Source organism: Mesoplodon bidens (genome assembly GCF_964165515.1).
Source record: "Mesoplodon bidens genome assembly, chromosome: 19".
Lineage (NCBI taxonomy): Eukaryota > Metazoa > Chordata > Mammalia > Artiodactyla > Ziphiidae > Mesoplodon > Mesoplodon bidens.
Window position 1 is genome coordinate 50,405,382 of NC_138179.1, and position 10,713 is coordinate 50,416,094.

Below are 10,713 nucleotides of genomic sequence, written 5' to 3' on the forward strand. Positions count from 1 at the left end.
TTACTGCTGTACAGCAAAGTGACTCAGTTATATATATATATATTTTTTCATATTCTTTTCCATTATGGTTTATCATAGGATATTGAATATAGTTCCTTGCGCTTTCCAGTAGGACCTTGTTGTTTATCCATTCTATATATACCAGTTTGCATCTACTAACCCCAAACTCCCACTCCTACCTCTCCAACCCCCCTTCCCCTTGACAACCACCAGTCTGTTCTGTGTCCCTGATTTTGTTTCTGTTTCTTAGATAGGTTCATATGTGTCATATTTTAGATTCCACGTATAAGTGATATCGTATGGTATTTGTCTCTGTCTTTCTAACTTACTTCGCTTAGTATGATAATCTCTAGTTGCATCCATGTTGCTGCAAATGGCATTATTTTGTTCTTTTTTAAGGCTGAGTAGTATTCCATTGTATATATGTACCACATCTTCCTTAACCATTCATCTGTCAATGGACGTTTAGGTTGTTTCCATGTCTTGGCTCTTGTGAATAGTGCTTTAGCAAGCTTCCTAAGCTCAGTTGCCTCATCTGTAAAATGGAGAGAAGAATGCTTATTTGTTGCTTTTTATTCCAAAGAAATCTAAGTCAGCCCAAACCCAAGACATTTTGGACATCTGATCCACGAACACTCTGATCCACAAACTGGGCACCATCCTGGGGAGATGGTGATAAACAGCATGTGAGAAATGTATTCCCAACCCCCTGCCCCCCACAGCAGTTTATACCCACAGATTAGAAAAAGCTAGGCCCAGACACAGACCAAAATCATTCATTCATTTGTTCATTCCTTCCTTCCTTTCTTCAATAACAGACATCAACTGAATACCTGTATATGCCAGATGCTGCTGGGCATTGGTTGAATCCTTTGTGATCCTTGGCCTCAAGATCCAGTAGACTCAGACAGACACAGAAAAATAAATGCAAAATGAAGTGACATGTGCTCTTTAGAGACAAAGGAATGTGGGAATTTAGAGGGGACAACTATTGATATTTAGCTGACAGTGAGGGGAGGTTTTGCTGAGCAGGGCCTTGAATTCTATCCAAGTAGAATCGTGCCAGACAGACTAGCACTTTTCAGACAAGGACCTTGTCTTAGTTTGTTCATCCTGCTATAACAAAAATAGAGCAGGTGGGTGGTTTTATAAACAGAAATGCATTTCTCATGGTTCTGGAGGCTGGGAAGTCCAACATCAGGGTGCTGGCAGATTTGGTGTCTGCTGAGGGCCCACTTCCTGGTTCATAAATGGCTCTTTTCACCATGTCCTTCCATGGCAGAAGGGGCGAGGGAGCTCTATGGGGTCTCATTTTATAAGGGCACGAATCTGATCATAAGGGCTCTGTCCTCATGACCTAATCACCTCCCAATGGCCCCAACCCTAAACACCATCAGATTGGGGATTCAGATTTCAACATGAATTTTGGGGGGACACAAGCATTCCGTCCCTAGCAAATCTGTACGTGCAAAGGCAGGGTGTGAAAAAAGGCAGCATGATTGGAGATGGGGAGAGGCATGGATGGCGGGGCAAAGCGTGCAGGAGGGTCAGTGATGGGAGAAGTAGATGGCAGATAAACTCGACGTAGGCCACGAAAGGCCCTGTGTGCTAAGATAAAAATTTGGATCTTATTCTCTTGGCAGTGGGAAACCATTGGAAGCTTTTAGGCAGAAAATGGCATTTTTGATCTGTTTTTAGAAAGAGAATGCTGGCAGCCAAGGAGAGGAGGGACTGAAGTTGGAAGTATCTGGAGGTAGAAAAGTCAGTTGGGATGTTGTGCAATAATCCAAGGGAGAAATGATAAAGGTGTGAACCAAGACAGCGGTGTCGGGGAGGGAGAGCAGGCATGGAGTTAAAGAGATTTCTGATGAGAAGCTACACAGCTTGGTGACTAAGTAGACATGAAGGATGAGGGAGAGGGAGGAGCCTCTGTTGATTTCCAGGTTTCTGTTTTAGGTGATTATGTACAGCAAACGAAACAGGGGAATATGGGAGGAGGAGCAAATCGGGGAACAGAGGATGCGCTCCACTTAGGACTTGTTGACTCTGAGTAGATGGAAGATGCGCAGATGAAATAACCAAATGAGATGTGATGGGCTCAAGGGGAAGTTTAGGCTGGAGATATCGCTGTGTGGAGATCTCAGGTGAGCTGAGCCAGAGGGAGGGTCTAGGGAAAAGAGAGCTGTAGATGAGAGGCTGGCAGAGGAAGAGTGGAAAGAGATGAGGGAGACCAGGAACCAGCGAGGAGATCCGGGAGGAAGAAGAGCAAGAAAGAGTGATATCCAGGGGACCAGGAGAGCTGATAGACAAAAGGAAGAGAAACGGTTCTATGCAGCAGAGCGGTGAGGACATGAAGACGAGAACCAAACCGTAGCCTGAAGACGAGGAGGTCATTGGCGTCTCTAGTACGAGCAACTTCAAAATCTGCATCTCGGGGCTTCCCTGGTGGCGCAGTGGTTGGGAGTCCGCCTGCCGATGCAGGAGACACGGGTTCGTGCCCCGGTCCGGGAGGATCCCACGTGCCACGGAGCGGCTGGGCCCGTGAGCCATGGCCGCGGAGCCTGCGCGTCCAGAGCCTGTGCTCCGCGACGGGAGAGGCCACAACAGTGAGAGGCCCGCATACCGCAAAAAATAAATAAATAAATAATAAACCAGCTGACATGGTCTGAAATGGGGGGACAACTGGAGGTGGGAAATGATGAGGCTTCAAATCACCATTCAAGGGTTTTTAAGGCACCCTTGAGACCTTTGAGATTATCACATATGGACCAGGAAGTGGATTCATAGCAGAGAATGATGGAGATGGTGGGAAATTCTCCCTGTTCCCCAACACACATCCTGGGTCCCTCCACACAGAGATGAGAAGAGTTGACCCCTTCATACACTGGTGTCTGCGGGCTCTGGGGAGCCCTGTACCCAGGGCTCTCCTGCCTGCTGTCTTGGTGCTGGACTTCTGCAGGCCTCCTCCTTCCAAAAAGTACAAGGCCTTGGGAGCCGTGGGGTGGAAGCCTGAGGGTGTGGACGGGCCCTCTGGCCTCAGGCCCACCCAGCTAGGGAGGGGTTTTCCATCCACTCCCCCTCCTCCCACCTCCACCCAGGCCCTGACCGGAACAGCTAGCCTGCGGAGGGCTCTCCCAGAAGTCACTGGCTATTCTTTCAAAAGGAGCCAGAGTTCCAAAACCAAACTTCAAATGCCTTCCCTCCCACATCCTCCCACAGCCCCACCAGCCTGTCTATCTCTTGAAGCAGTGAGACTTAGAAACCAGAAGCATGGAAATGACATCAGCAGACACTGGACAGAGACCTGCACCAGAAGGAGAGTGGGTCTGGGGAGGGCGGGGCAAACAGCAGGGGCCTTAACTGACCCATCACCCCGCCTGCATTCTGCTTCCTCCTCTCCCAGTCCTTCGGGCCTCCAAAGCCTTCACTGCACAGGAAGATCCTGTCTTCCTCAAAGCGGGAGTAATGTTCGCCCCTTAACTCTAATTATTCCAGCGGACCAGGAATGCAAGCAAAACCAAGACTAACTGTGATGCTGCAAATAGATAACCATGTGAAAACATAGAAAAGAGAGAGAGACACAGGCGGAGGACCAATGAGCCAGGGGAACCCAGGACACATCTACTCACAGATCAAACATCGTGTCCCTGCCTCTCAGGAAATGCCGGGCTACCACCCCAAGATCCCTCTTCCCCCCAAACCTCCCCCAAATACCCTCACATCCATCCTTTCTCACCCACCCCTCTGCTGTCCCCAACCCTAGATCACCCCAATGATCCCTGTTTCTTGTTCATATCAGAACTGCAGTCAGCAGATTTTAATATTGTGTATCCAGAAGACGCCGTGAGACTGTCCTCTTGGGATCATGCTTCACTCCCCGAAGAGCCACAGCAGTGTGCAGAATAGCCAGAGAAGCCATGAGAAACAACACAGTGACAATTGTTTACCGGAATATTTGGCTGGGAGAAGCTTTATTCTCACATAAAATCAACCCAGATGGATTATGAAGAAGAGAGCGACACGCATGAATTTTTAAATAAAACATCATCTTCCAAATCATGTGGGCTAAATACAATGTGAGATCCAGGATTAGAGCCTGGAACAGAAAAAGGGCATTGATGGAAAAACCGGCGAAATACAAATAAAGACGGGAGTTTAATTACTAGTAAGGTACCCATGTGAACCTCTCAGTTTTAATTAAAGTACCTTGGTTATATAAGATGTTAACATGAGGGGAAACTGGGCTAAAGGGTGTACGGGACTCTGTACTATCGTTGCAACTTTTCTATTAATCTACAATTGTTCCAAGGGGCTTCCCTGGTGGTCCAGGGGTTAAGAATCTGCCTGCCAATGCAGGGGACATGGGTTTGATCCCTGGTCTGGGAAGATCCCACATGCTGCAGAGCAACTAAGCCCGTGCGCCATAACTGCTGAACCCACGTGCTACAACTACTGAAGCCCACACGCCTAGAGCCCATGCTCTGCAACAAGAGAAGCTGCCGCAACGAGAAGCCCATACACCGCAACGAAGAGTAACCCCAGCTCACCGCAACTAGAGAAAGCCCATGTGCAGCAGTGAAGACCCAATGCAGCCAAAAAATAATAATAATAATAAATTTTTAAAAAATAAAATTATTCCAAAATTTCAGGTTTTTTGGATTTTGGGGGGGTTTTCTTTGCGGTACGCGGGCCTCTCACTGTTATGGCCTCTCCCGTTGCGGAGCACAGCCTCCGGATGCGCAGGCTCAGCGGCCATGGCTCACAGGCCCAGCCGCTCCACGGCATGTGGGATCTTCCCGGACCGGGGCACGAACCCGTGTCCCCTGCATCAGCAGGCGGACTATCAACCACTGCACCACCAGGGAAGCCCCAGGTTTATTTTTTAGAAAATCATATGACTGTTTCTAGCTTCCTGACCTCCCCACTCCAACCTCACTACTCCCCCACCCCCCCATCCCCCCACCCCGCAGCACAAGTTCACGATCTGCTGCTCCATCAGAGTTCCTTGGGTGGCAACCACTAAGAGCCCCATGAGGACGAGCTGGGGCCAGAGGCAGGATGTGTGGTCATAGACGGATTTGAACCAGCTCGAACACAAGGAAATCAGAACCACAGACAGACCAAAGCCCTGGAATTTCAAATCTTTCCAGATCTAAAGGTCATTTGTTCATTCAATAAGTATTTATCCTAGCACATGCCAAGCGTTGTGCTAGGCTGCTGTGAGAATGGGGATGTGGGGGAAGAGGGCTGCAGGTACAAAATGAATAAGACCCAGAAAAACACACAGTCTCCTCCCTTAAGGAAGCAGTGAGGGAAACAGATGTACTCCCCACGCAGTGAAAACACCCGGCAGTGACTGGACGATGGGGATATGCACAAAGCCTGCCAGGGTGATCAAGGAAGGCTTCACAGAGGAGGTGGCATAAGCTCCAGCAACTATAGTTCAGTTGCTCCCTGTGACCCAAACGTAGTCACACACAACCCACTGGCTCTGGCAGCTGGAAAGAGGAGCTGAGGAAAAGGAGGGCCAGGCCCTCTGCAAATACCAAGTGCTATAGCATCATAAAATCATCATCATCATCATCATCATCACCATCAGGACTCTGATGGCCCAGTGGGAGGCCCAGGGCCCTAAAGGGAGCCCCTGGTGAGGGGAGAACAGGCATTAAGGAGGCCTGGGGCTGCTTCCCATACCTGCAGCTAACAGGGCCACTTCCAGGCGGCCTGGGGCGTGTTGACACAGCTGGGGAAGAAAGACTTGTCTGCCTCATTAATCACTTCTGCACAGGAGCTCCAGGGGCCTGAGCTAGCTCTCCCCGGGCTCCTGAGGGTGGAGGGGGGTGCCTGGCCTCAAGCTGGGAGCCAGGGGAAGGTCTGCAGAGGCCAGGATGGCATGGAGCAAGGCTGCCAGGCCCCAGGGACCCACCCAGGCCAGGGGATTTCCCAGCCAGGATGTTTGTCCTAAGAGCAGCAGCCTTCCTGCCCAGAGGTTAAAACTGCTTCCAGTCTGTTGCTGGTAACCCCCTAACAGGCAAGTCCCAGGAGAGGCTTTTTTTTTCTTTTCTGTCTCCTATGGCCAAGCCAGTGTCAGCAGCTTACCATGCGGTTCCTGACCTTCCCTAAACCCTGAACCCCATGTGTGTGTGTGTGTGTGTGTGTGTGTGTGTGTGTGTGTGTGTGTGTGTCTCAGAGGATAATCTGAAGGCATCAAGGATCACTGCCTTTGCTGAGAACAGAGAGAAGATCCATTCGAACCGGAAGGCTGTTTTAAGCTCTACGAGGGAGAGGATAGGAACCCTGTGGAATTATTTCTTCATCCATTGTTCATGATTCATCCCACAAACATTTAGCAAACACCTACTCTGTGCCTGGCACTGCTCTAGGAGCCCAGAAGACAGCCAGGAGCAGAGAGAAGGTCCTGCTTTTCTCAAGCTTACCTTCTAGAGAGAGGGGCAGAGAATAGGAAACGTGTGTTCACCGGAGTCATCAGGAAGGCCAATGCCCCAAGCCCAAACACAGTTTTCAGAAGTACCTTCCCTGGGCATCTTCTTCCTCTCTCCCTCACAGAGGGTCCCCAGCCCAAGTCTGAACCTGGATCCCTGAGGCGGGACTGGCAGCTGGAAGACAGGAAGGCCTGTGTTGTCCGCTCCAAAGGGTGAAAGGAGGAGGGGTGGGCATCTCCCCTCCAGTTTCATCTTCAACCCTCTGAACTAGCAGGTGGCCCAGAGGTCCAGGGTCTCTGTCCTCTCCCCACACCTCAGGGAGCAAAGAGTGTGCGTGCCCTCGCGTGTCTCTCTCAGTCCTCACTCCTGACTTAATTCGCTCTTTCTCCTCCTCTCTTCCTTCTCCTCCAGCCCCTCCACATCCCCTGGTCTCTCTCCCCCTCCTGCCTCCGCTTCTTCCTGTCTCGCATTTTCCTGCCCAGGAAGCAGACCCCAGACAGTACCTAGGAAGTCTGCGGCCTTGCCTAATAGAACCCTAATAGTCCTCGGGGAGGCGTGATAATGACATCCTCCTTAAAGAAAAGGACTTAATGGAGATTTCCCAAATTTGAAAACCACATTTCCACTAGCAACCTATTCAGCCAGTGACTGCTCTGGAAAGGAACCCATGAGAAGCTGCAGTAGGGAGGGGGCGAGATGGGAGGAGGGAAGGAGTCTGCGCACAGAACCTGCCGCTCAGGGATCGTCCATGGCAGGACGAAGCACCTGGTATGAGGACACAAATCCCAAAGGCGGGCCATCTCCATCCACCACCACCACCTCCCCCCTACCGGACCAGCCTAGAAAGAGCAGAAGCTCAGAATCTGGAAATCCTGCGTGACCCTGGGTGAGTCACTTCTCCCCTCTGAGCCTGTGCTTCCTTAGCTGTGAGTTGGGAGATGTAACCATCAACTACCAGCATCACCCCGTGAGGGCGGGGCCGTCAGCACTCACCTGGTTCCTAGCATAGAGCAGAAGCCAAATCAACTGCATGTCGAGCTGTGACAAATACAGCTAGACTGGGGTCCTTCCTGTGAAAGAGCGGGCAAACCAGAGCTGGGCCATCCGTTCACCATGGATTTAACAAAAGACCAGACTATCGCAGGGGGAGGGGAGGAAAAATGGTTTTCTGATTGCCTCTGTCACTAGGATACTAACGAACGAACGGTAAGTGAGGTGGGGGATATGCAGTTAAGATCCTGGGGACTCTGGGATCTCTCGGTTTACTTCTGGTGGTTAAAAAAATCTTGGGGCCGGGGGGCTCCTGTTGGCGCCTCTGAAAACAGAGATGCTAAGACTGAACCGAGGGCTCTGAAGCCCTCGTCATTGCCCCGCCCCACCGACCCCTCACCCTGAGGCAAAGAACGTGACGGGAAAGGGCAGGATGACAAAGGTGTGTTGAATGAATCAAGTCGGGAATCCTAGATCAATTGTGAACCCAGCTCTACCACTGACTTGCTCTGTGATCTTGGGGATAGCTCTTCCCCTCTCTGGGCCTTCATTTCCCAAGGTGTCCAATCATGGGATTAGGTGATCTCTAAAAGCACTCCCATTCTTAAAATAATTTAAATTGGAGGTAAAATTCTTCTGGCTTGGGCCTCTCTGCAACGCATGGGATGTTGTGCGTTTGCCAATACTGCCACCTTGTGGCAGAAATACATAACTCCCAGCAGAGGCCTCAATTTGGCGCCCTTGTGGTCAAAGGTTGAACCCCACCCCACCCTCCTCCTGTAACAGAGACGTATTCTTATCAACGGGGGCTCTGTTTCCAAAAATGTCTCTTACAGTTTGTAACATGGGACACTCGTTGTAAATATGATCCTGTCTCAGATAAGGAAAGGAATTACCATTTCCAAGCTCCTACTGTGTGCCAGTTACTGTGGTAAATACTATGTTCTACAAACATCGTCTTGTTTGATCCTGAAAATAACGCTGTGAGGAAGATACAACTGGCTTTCATTTTACAGATGAGGAGACTGGGGCTCAGAGAGGTGAAGTGACTGACCAAAGTCACACAGTTAGAAAGAGATTACCCTGAAAGTCAAAGACCACCGGACTCCAAAGCTCAGGCAATGTGGGTAGCTAATTTTTCTCAGATATTTCAGACTCCATATTCACAGGCCTCTTAAGATGGGGAGTCACTGTGTTGAAGGGGAGGACGGAGCAAGGTATCTAAGGAACAGCCCCGCCCTGCTCCAAGAACGGGAATAGATGAAACCTCACCCAAGGCTCTGGGCTCACCAGGCAAATGGGGCACATCAGAAGCTTCCAGAATGTTCCCTTAAGTGCCAAAGAAAACCTCCAGATCCTAACAAAGGCATGAACCCATGACTCAGAGGAACCAATAACTCAAATCATGTGTCTGCAACAGTTTGTCAATTTATTCTGTCACCACTAGTGGAAACCTCGCCACCACCTCCCAGAGGCCGTGACCAACCTGAGGTGGCAAATGAAGACAGAGACCCATCTGGTTCTCATATTCTCAGTAAAAGTGATTCCCTTCCTGACATTCCTGCACCCTAGGAGCAAAATAAGCCCAGATCCAAAAATTTTATCCTCATAGAGTTCCTAATCAGTTACCTCCTCAAACACATTAGAACATCTTTCACAGGGGACTTCCCCGGTGGTCCAGTGGTTAAGAATCTGTCTTCCAATGCATGGGTTCAACCCCTGGTCCGGGAATGAAGATCCCACATGCCCAGGGGCAACTAAGCCCATGCGCCTCCACTACTGAGCCCACATGCTCTGACGCATGCCGCAGAGAAGAGCCCGTGCACGCAACGGAAAAAGAAAAGATCCCGCATGCTACAATGCAGATCCCACGTGCCGCAACTAAGACCCAGCTGCCAAATAAATAAATATTAAAAAAAAAATCTTTCACAATCTCCACCAAGCATAACCACCATAACAGCTGACACCTCTCAAGCAATGTGATTATCATCAGGAAAGATGGAAGGAGAGAGCTACACAGCTGTGTTCCAACAAAACTTTGTTCACAAAAACAACAGGCCACATTTGGCTTAAAGGTTGTATTTTGTTGACCCCTGTTTTAAATTATCTTTTTTAAAAAAAACCTCCAGATCCTTTTTTTTAAATTGCAATATTCACTGTATTGCAGTGGTCTGGAACTAAACCTGAAATATCTCTGAGGTATGCCTATAATAGAAAATGTGGATGTACACGCACTCCCTAACTCTCCTCAGTGAGAGGGCTGGGAACAGTGACACCCCAATAGCAATGAGCACCCCTAGCACCAAGATCATGGCTTCTAAATACTATATTTAATAAAATAAATAACCAACAAGGACCTACTGTATAGCACAGGGAACTATACTCAAAATCTTGTAATAATCTATAAGGGAATAGAATCTGAAAAAGAATATTATATATATATATATATATATATATATATATAACTGAATCACATTGCTGTACACCTGAAACTAACACAACATTGTAAGCCAACGATACTTCAATTTTAAAAAAAAAGCTATATTTAGAATGACCTTTAACCCCAGGCTGGAGATATTTGTCTGTAATTGTCTCATCCAGTAATCTTATCTTATTCTTATTCTTCGGCCCCTTTGGCCCCTTGGGGTATAAAAACCCACCCATGAGCCATGGACATGTCCCAGATGGACCAAGCCACTGCCAATATCTCCCCTAGAGCCTGCTAACACCAGGATGGCATGAATACTATGGCTGTATGACTCTACTTCCAAAAGAAGACTGTAGGGACTTCCCTGGTGGTCCAGTCGTTAAGGCTCCGCGCTTCCACTGCCCACATGCCGTGCAGCATGGCCACAAAAAAAACAAAGAAGAAGACTGTAAAACTCAAAGATTAAACAATAGCAATAACAATAATAATAACATAAAGGATGCGGTGTAGTGACTGAACACAAAGTTAACCAGCAAAAGTCTCTGTCCAAAGGCAAATGAGAGGAGGAAGAGTACAGCCAAGGTCTTACTCCCATAACTCTCTGCCCCCAAGCTGGCCCCCTCTAGTTCACCCCAATTCCACATCAACAAACCCCCCTTTAAACTAACTCCAACACTTTCCTGTTTATTCACAGTAGAGCAACATATCCAAATGTCCTTCATCTTAGACATCGTCACTGTCTGTTGAGCGTGATACAATGGTGATTTTCCTTAACAGCAGCCTTCATTCCAAGACACCTGAGCAGCACCTGCACACACAGACACAGTCCGCACAGCTCAGCGCCAGTGGTCA